This window comes from Malania oleifera, chromosome 1, assembly GCF_029873635.1.
Source record: "Malania oleifera isolate guangnan ecotype guangnan chromosome 1, ASM2987363v1, whole genome shotgun sequence".
NCBI lineage: Eukaryota > Viridiplantae > Streptophyta > Magnoliopsida > Santalales > Ximeniaceae > Malania > Malania oleifera.
Genome location: NC_080417.1, coordinates 62,504,217 through 62,512,879, shown reverse-complemented (window position 1 = coordinate 62,512,879; position 8,663 = coordinate 62,504,217).

The window sequence follows — 8,663 nt, the reverse complement described above, 5'->3', positions numbered from 1 at the left end:
GGGTTGTGCAGCCCGAAGGCGGGACCCGACAATGGCTGGCCGACCACTGCCGAATCAAATATGTCTGTAAGTACGATGAGCCCGCCACACCCTGGTCCGGACTGCCAGGTGGACGTCCACACTCTACTGAAAGCCACATCGACTATCCATCTCCCATCCCCTCGTGGGACGGTAGCACTAATAAGGCCTCGTGCCAAAATGAACCCATAGCTACGATACCGAGCTCCTGGTCTGAACTAAACTAACATCCTGGTTGTGAAAACATATAATACATGATCATACGTAACATCATTACGGCCTCGTGCCGAAAACATAGATACGGCCTCGTGCCGAAAATATAAATACGTGGCCTCGCGCCAATAACATAAATACGGCCTCGTGCCGATAACATAAATACGGCCTCGTGCCGATAACATAAATATATGGCCTCGCGCCAAAAACATAAATACGGCCTCGTGCCGATAACATAAATATATGGCCTCGCGCCAAAATTATTTCAGGTATATATATACTGAAAATACCTCATTTATCACAACATAACTCATATTTCCATAAATGCTTGGTTCGTAAAATCTTTCACATCATAATACATTTCACATAAAATAATATTCATGCCACACATATGCTGTTAAAAGTCATACTTCATATTCTAAAAACGTGAATTATTTACATCTCATACATACATATACATTTTAATCATCATAGCAGTATTTTTCTCAATCGTACATTTCATGCGTAATACACAATATAACATATGCTTTTCTGAAAATAAATTTACTCATAATCAATAATAATTTGTATGAAAAATTACTGCTTTAGTTTATTCCCTTACCTGACTATTAAGAAATTCCTTAGGACCCAAAATTTCACGCCCTTGGCGCCCGAAATTTAATTCCTGCAATTTACATTTTTCCCCAGATTAATTAATCTATTTCTCCAAAATAATATTCATCTAGCCTTCCTTAGGCTCCATATACCTCAAATTAATATTTAAACTATTATTTAATATCCCTACTTAATTTTTCAAATTTTGCCTGTAGGTCCCAAAATTACACCCGCGGCGCTCACCCGAGCCCTAAATTTCAGAAAGCCTATTTCAGTCGCAGATGCTTAATATTTTAGCATTTCTAAATTAATGCTAATTAATTAAAAATAAGCCCCTTAATAATCGCCGCACCCCAAATTTGGAGTTTTGGCCCAACACCCCCATGAGAATTCCGTCCCACTAGACTTGTAGAGAATCATCCCTAGATTCTCGTGGTGGTGTCCGTTCGTCAATTGGGCTTATATTTTGCAAGAAATTAAAGAAAAAGGGGGAAATGGCTTACCCCAGGGAATATGCCTACGCCGCTCCTATCACCGATCCGCTTCGGTAGAAATGACGGCAGCAGCGAATGGAGTCCAGTGGTATCTTCGGATTTTCGATCGGGCGAAAATCCGTCGAGAAATCAAGGAGAGAGGGAGAGAGAACGTGAGGAGAGAGAGAGAGCTCAGAGAGTTACAGAGAAAGAAAAGAAAAGAAAAGAATGGAGAAGAAGAAGAAGAAGAAGAAGAAAAATGATCCGGGGGGGGGTTGAATTTAAAATAGAATCCACCTGAAGCTTAGCTTCAGGTGGTTTGACATATATATATATATATATATATATATATATATATATATATATATATATATTAATATAATAATAATATATTTAATTAATATTAATAATATATTTTATTAAAAAAATAAAAATAAATTTTAATTAATTAAATTTTTGTTTCCTTTTTCTTTTAACTTCGATTAATTAATTAATTAATTAATAATAATAATAATAATAATAATTTATTTATTTTGAAATCAATCCACTAATCTGATTTCTTTTTTTTTTTTTTTTTTTTGGAAATCAATCCTCCAATCTTTTATATCTCTTTTTTGGGGTTTTTACAATTTATATTGTGATATAATTGCTTACATCTTGCCAAGAATTATTATTTTGTAGAGGAAAGTGAAAATACGCAAAAAAGTCTATTCACCCGGCCCCTCTCTAGACACAACTTTTGGGCCAAAATTTAATATCTTAAAGTTTGGTTTTATATTTAAATCTTAGTTCATACTATTTAGAATTTAAGGATATATATATATATATATATATATATATATATATATATCAAATTTTATATTGAGAATACTGCTGCTGTTAAAGAAGTTAGAGCATGTGTAAAATCAGCTTTAAAATTGTTTCAGCTTCCACGCATAAAATTTTAAAATATCCAATTCACCCCCCTCCTAGGATTACACCTCAACTTTCATTATACTCCAATGACCAAAAGAGTTCAATAACAAATAAGATATGTTGTGAAATTGTAGCATGCCATCAGTTGTTGTTACCTCACATGAGTTGTACAAAGGAGAGAGATTGAAAGCATACATCTTGACCAAAGAATGGAGACTAAACATGACAATTGCGTGAGCTAACTTCAAGAATGCTTCCATGTAATTAAAGAAGTGGGAAAAATCAAGCAAGAAGATTGTTGTCCTTCAACATGGGTGACTTGGTGTTTGTTAAGCTCCATCCAGAACATATAAAGTTACTATAAGGTCAGGATAGGAGATTACTTTGCAGATATGAAGGACCAACCCCCATCTTTGCCAAAGTTAAGAAGGACTCTTACTATATTGATCCTCAAACTTGGATGGAGTTGCATATTGTTTTTCACATAAGTTACCTCAAGCCATTCATCACAAACAATGAAGATCTAACAAAAATCAGTTAGTAAAAGCACCATTGACAAGAAGTTGAAATTATCTTTACAAACAGAGAGTTCACATCATTAAGGAAAAAGTGGTACAAGTTCTCAGTGAAGTGGAAGGGCTTTGGAGATTAAAAAAACAAAATCAAAATCAGCTAATTGTGTGGAAAATATAGAACCATTAGTGGACAAAGTTGAAAAGCACTTAGCATTAAATTCTACAAAGGCATGGGCTGCATCAGTAAGGGAGAATGTCACGAGCCTTGCTTATTCAGAGCATTATGCTTGCTTGTGACTACTTGTCTTGTGTACATGGGATGGGTAACCATCATGTAAATACTAGCATAAAGTTTTATTCTTTGAGTAAGGCAATACCTTGGTGGAATTAGTAAGCACGACTACTCAGTCACTTTAGTGTTTCATAGTGATAGAGTTAGAATAACATGAAAATATCTTTAGGGGGATGTTAAGGATCAATTATTGTAAAACTCACTAGCTATTTGTAAATGCATTTAACCTACTTTCTTACTCGCTTGTAAAACTCATTCTACTTATGGACGTGTGAATAGTAAATTGTGTTACTTTACAATTTACCGTGTGACTTGTGTTTATATACATGCTTGTTTGTTGTTTCTACTTTATTTGTATTCAATGGTTGTCAATTCGTTCATGTAGTGAAATTGTATCATACTTTTGGGCAACTAGTTAAACAAAAGTACAGTAACTAGTGCCACGAGCTCCTTCACAAGATGTGAAGTGTTCGCCTATGACACATGGGATTGTATTAGAGCTAATTAAACATTACAATTTGTGATAGGAGAAAAAAACAAAAGTTAGGGAAGGGAAAGAAAAACATATACTATAGAAAATATTCAAGTGGGCTTTGCTACGTTTGGTTTTACAGTGGAATTTCTAGAATGCTAAGCCAGAAAATGTACAGACCCACATCTGCAGCATATGCTTAGTGGCACTTCCACAGCTCCACTACCTGTAGTGTATTAATATGCCACACCACTTCTACAATCAAGATCTTATCCTCTTAAATTCCACAACTTTGTTCTAATTACACAATATCTTCCATTTGGGCTCTGCATATTGTGGCTTACAGCCGTTCCTGATACCAACAAGTATCTTACCATCAATAGGAAAAACTAGGACTGTGCCTTCTTACCAAGATGGAATGCGAGTGGGAAATGTGTCAGCCTCAACAGCATTAAAAATGATATGCTTTGTGTCATGGACCCCCAAAATGGGACTCAAGTAAGGGCCGTGTGGCACTCGTTGAGAGCTCCCCCTCGACAAGTCAGCCAACTCTCACCTGTTCAAGCCTGCAAGCACGAGCACCAGGTGAGTCTCAATACTCAAGGAAAACAAGGAACAATAGGATTTCACATGAGCAATATATTCTTATACACCGAATAAGACTATAACAATCAGAGACATCATAATCCAAGGCAACAGAACACCACAATGAAAAGAACTACTTGTATTATTCATCTACAAGAGAATCACCATACAAGCGATAACACAGATATTCATATATTCATTCTAAATCCCTGAAGAATACAATTATAGCAAGTATCTCACTCCCCCTTTTCCCCATTACATTGTCACATCCTAACATCCTCCCTCACTCAATTTATCGACGTCCTCGTCGATGTGTTGTAGGCGGCCTTCTCACTCTTCTGATGTCGATGTAGATGTCGTTGACTACGAATTTCTGAAATCTTCAATCTTATGTATGGCATGCTGAAGGTTGTTTGCTGTTTCCCAGCTATTCTCTTCTTCCCCCAGTCCTAACCACTGAACCAGAAACTGTTGTTGTTGACGACCTTCTAGATTGACGACTCTGTCTGCAATGATCTCCTGGACTTCTTTGGTGACAGGATGCCTTCTCGAAATTGTTGATCTCCTTAATTTTTGTCGGTGCGGATCTGCTTTATCTGTGTGGAATGGCTTTAAATTGCTTACATGAAACACGGGATGGACTGGACGTCTGTGGCTTTTCATCCACTCGGGTTGCTCAAGCCGATAAGATGCATGTCCCACCTTTTCGATTACTCTGATTGGACCTTCGTAATGACGTAACAGCCTTTTATCCTTGCCACGAAGAAAGCAAAATGTCTCCGGCGGCACTTTTACAAGAACTAGATCTCCAGCTTCAAATTGTTGTGGTCGTCTCCCTTTGTCAACCCATTTCTTCATGCGCTTTGATGCTTTTTCTAACTGAGCTCAGGTGACTTCGATGTTTTGCAACCAATTTTTCTTGAATTGGTAGGCTTTTGGGCAATTTCCTTTGTATGGGCCATTCAGAGTGTGTGGGAGAGTCGGTTGTTGACCTGTCACAATCTCAAAAGGGCTTTTATTAGTTGCAGAAGATTTCATAGAGTTAAAATAGAATTGTGCCGTGTCCAGTAAAGTAACCCAATTCTTCTGATTGGAGTGAACAAAATGTCGCAAGTATTCTTCCAGCATCCCATTAAAACGTTTAGTTTGACCATCTGTCTGTGGGTGATAGCTCGTGGAAAGATTAAGGTTTGAACCCATCAAGCGAAAGAGTTCACCCCAAAATCCCCCCGTGAATCTTACATCCCTATCACTAATTAAGCATTCTGGAACACCCCAATATTTCACCACATGCTTGAAGAATAATTGAGCTGTCTTCTCTGCTGAACACGGCTTCGAGACTGGTACGAAAGTTGTATACTTTGAGAACCGGTCAATCACCACAAAAATTGTATCAAACTCCTCTACTTTTGGCAACGAGGAAATGAAATCCAAAGAGACACTCTCCCATGGCCTAGCAGGAACTAGCAATGGCTCCAATAAACCTGAGGTCTTCTTTATTTCTACCTTGTCTTGTTGACAGATCAAGCACGTTTTAGTATAACTCATCACATCATCTTGCATATTCAGCCAATAGTACCCCTGTGTAATCAAAGCATGAGTTCTTCTCCATCCCGGATGACCAGCCCACAACGTATCATGACACTCTTTCAGTAAGGTTTTCCTCAAGTTTCCAGCTTTAGGCACATAGACTCTCCTGCCTTTAGTCATTATCAGTCCATCTTCTACCCAGAATTGTCGTGTCTTCCCTTCGTCTATTAGTTTGCTTAGTGACTGCGCCTGCTAGTCTGTACTTAAATGTTCCTTGATAAGATTCTTCAAAGGTAGCGCCACCCTACTAGTTGATAGATGACTGATGATTTTCAATGCTGCCAAATCAGTTTTTCTACTTAAAGCGTCCTCCACTTCATTCGTCTTCCCCACTTTATATTCAAAAGCAAAATCAAATTCAGCTAGCTTCTCTTGCCAATGGGCTTGTTTTGACGTTAGTCCAGGTTGTGACAAAAAATGAGTAACTGCTACATTATCGATTTTTACCACAAATTTGGACCCCAAGAGATAGTGCCTCCACACTCGAAGACAGTGTACCACTGCGAGAAGCTCTTTTTCTTGTGCTGTATAGTTTCGTTCGGCACCCGACAATTTTCTACTTTCAAAAGCAACTGGATGCCCTTCCTGCAAGAGAACTCCCCCTAATGCAAAGTCTGAGGCATCTACTTGCACTTCAAACGGTTTTGTCACATCAGGAAAGATTAGCACAGGATCTCCTACAATCTTTTCCTTTAATTCAACAAATGCTGATTGGCACTCTTCTAACCACCCCCATGGTACCCCCTTCCTCAGTAAATTCGTTAACGATACAACTCTTCTAGAGTACCCCTCTATAAACTTTCGGTAGTAGTTGGCTAGACCCAAGAAAGATCGCAGTTCTCTAACGGATGTAGGTGCTCGCCACTCCTTGATAGTTTTTACTTTAGCTGAATCCATCCGAATCTGGCCCTCGTCAATGATATGCCCCAAGAATTTAATACGCTTTTGAGCGAAAGCACACTTCTCCCCTTTTACATATAACTGATTTTCTTTGAGTTTTTGAAAAACCTTTCGAAGATGATCTTTATGTTCTTCTAAGGATGCGCTGAAAACTAGTATGTCATCAAGGTAAACAACAACAAACTGATCAAGGTAGTCTCGAAAAACTTGATTCATTAGAGAACAAAAGGTAGCGGGTGCATTTGTTAGCCCAAAAGGCATGACAAGGAATTCAAATGCTCCGTACCGTGTGACACAAGTGGTCTTCGGTTCATCTCCCTCAACAATGCGCACTTGATGATATCCCGACCTCAAGTCCAGTTTTGTGAAATATCTAGCTGTACTTAACTGGTCAAAAATATCAACAATCAGTGGAATAGGATACTTGTTGCGCACGGCCACCTTATTAAGAGCCCGATAATCTATACACAAGCACAAACTACCATCTTGTTTCTTCTGAAATAACACTGGGGCCCCAAAAGGTGCTTTTGAAGGCCGGATGAACCCTGCTGCAATAAGATCATTCAGTTGCCTTCTAAGTTCAGCTAACTCAGGCGGCGTCATTCGATAAGGGGCACGTGCTGGCGGCTTTACTCCTGGCACAAGTTCAATTTCGTGGTCAATCTGTCGTCGAGGTGGTAAAACCCTCGGTAGCTGTTCTGGGATCACCTCCTTGAACTCTTCTAAAACTTCCTTAATCTCAAGGGGATATTTCCCTTCTTCTACATCTTCTGAGACTATTGGTAGAATCACGAAAGAAGATTCTCCCCTTTTTACTCCCTTTTTGAATTGGAGGGCTGAAAGCAACTTCCTCTCATCGAAATTGTTGTAGGCTGCGGGGACCACACAAGGTGCACTTCCCATTATCACAAGACAATCCGCAACTGGGATCGGCATTGAGCGTGTCACTTTAAGAAAATCCATCCCCAATACCACATCAAAGTCGTCAAGGGGTGCCACAGTGAAATCAACTGTTCTAGACCATGATCCCATTTGGCATACCACTTTAGGTACCACCCCCACCGTGGTTAATGCTGGAGAATTCACTGCTTTTATCTTGCCCACATCTTTATCTACTTGCAATTCTAACCGTTGAGCTTCAGAATCAGCAATGAAATTATGGGTGGCCCTTGTATCAATCATGGTCCTGATTTTCTTTCCATTCAAAAGTAGATATACATACATTAGTCCCTTCTCCTGAGACTTGTTGTTAATTACTTGACGCTCTAATGCCCCCAAAAATCTCAAGGCTCCCACCATATTCGGTTGTTCTTCTGGAATTGCTGTTGAGGTTTCGGTTTCCCCTCGAAGGGCCTTTATAGCATTCAAAGCCTTACGATCGGGGCACTCCGCCACTCGATGTGGTCCCATGCAAAGAAAACAAGAGATCGGTCGACGCTCTCCACCCCCTGTTCGTCCGCCCCTCCACTCCCTATTCATGGGCGCTCTTTTATCTTTCCAAGAACTATTTGTCTCCCTATCCCTTCCCCCATTCGTGGGCTTATACACTTTGTTGGGACGGGAATCATTATTGGCGGATGTAGGGAAATTTCGCTTCCCAGAATTATCTGAAAAATCATCCAACCGTTCAGCAGCAGTGAGGGCAGAAGAGAGATCACCAGCACCTTGCCGACATATTTCATTTCTTAGCCATGTCTTCAAACCCCGAAGAAAATGAATCAGTTTATCCGATTCAGTCATGTCTACAATGTCCAACATCAAGGCTTGGTATTCCCTTACATAACTCCTTAATGAGACCGTCTGTTACAATTCCATTACTTTGCACTTTGCTATATACTCCACATTTTCTGGATAGAATTGGGCCTTCAACGCCTGTTTCAACCCCTCCCATGTGTTAATGACACATCTATTGTGCTGAATATCATTCCATTTAGTTCTCCACCACAATTTTGCATCCCCAACCAAGTATACCGTTGCCATATTAACCCGGTCCACTTCTAAATCCACTCGGGAGCACGTGAAGTAGTGTTCCATATCAAAAAAGAAATTGTCTAGCTCCTTTGCATCTCGTGTACCCCCAAAACTTTTAGGTTCCG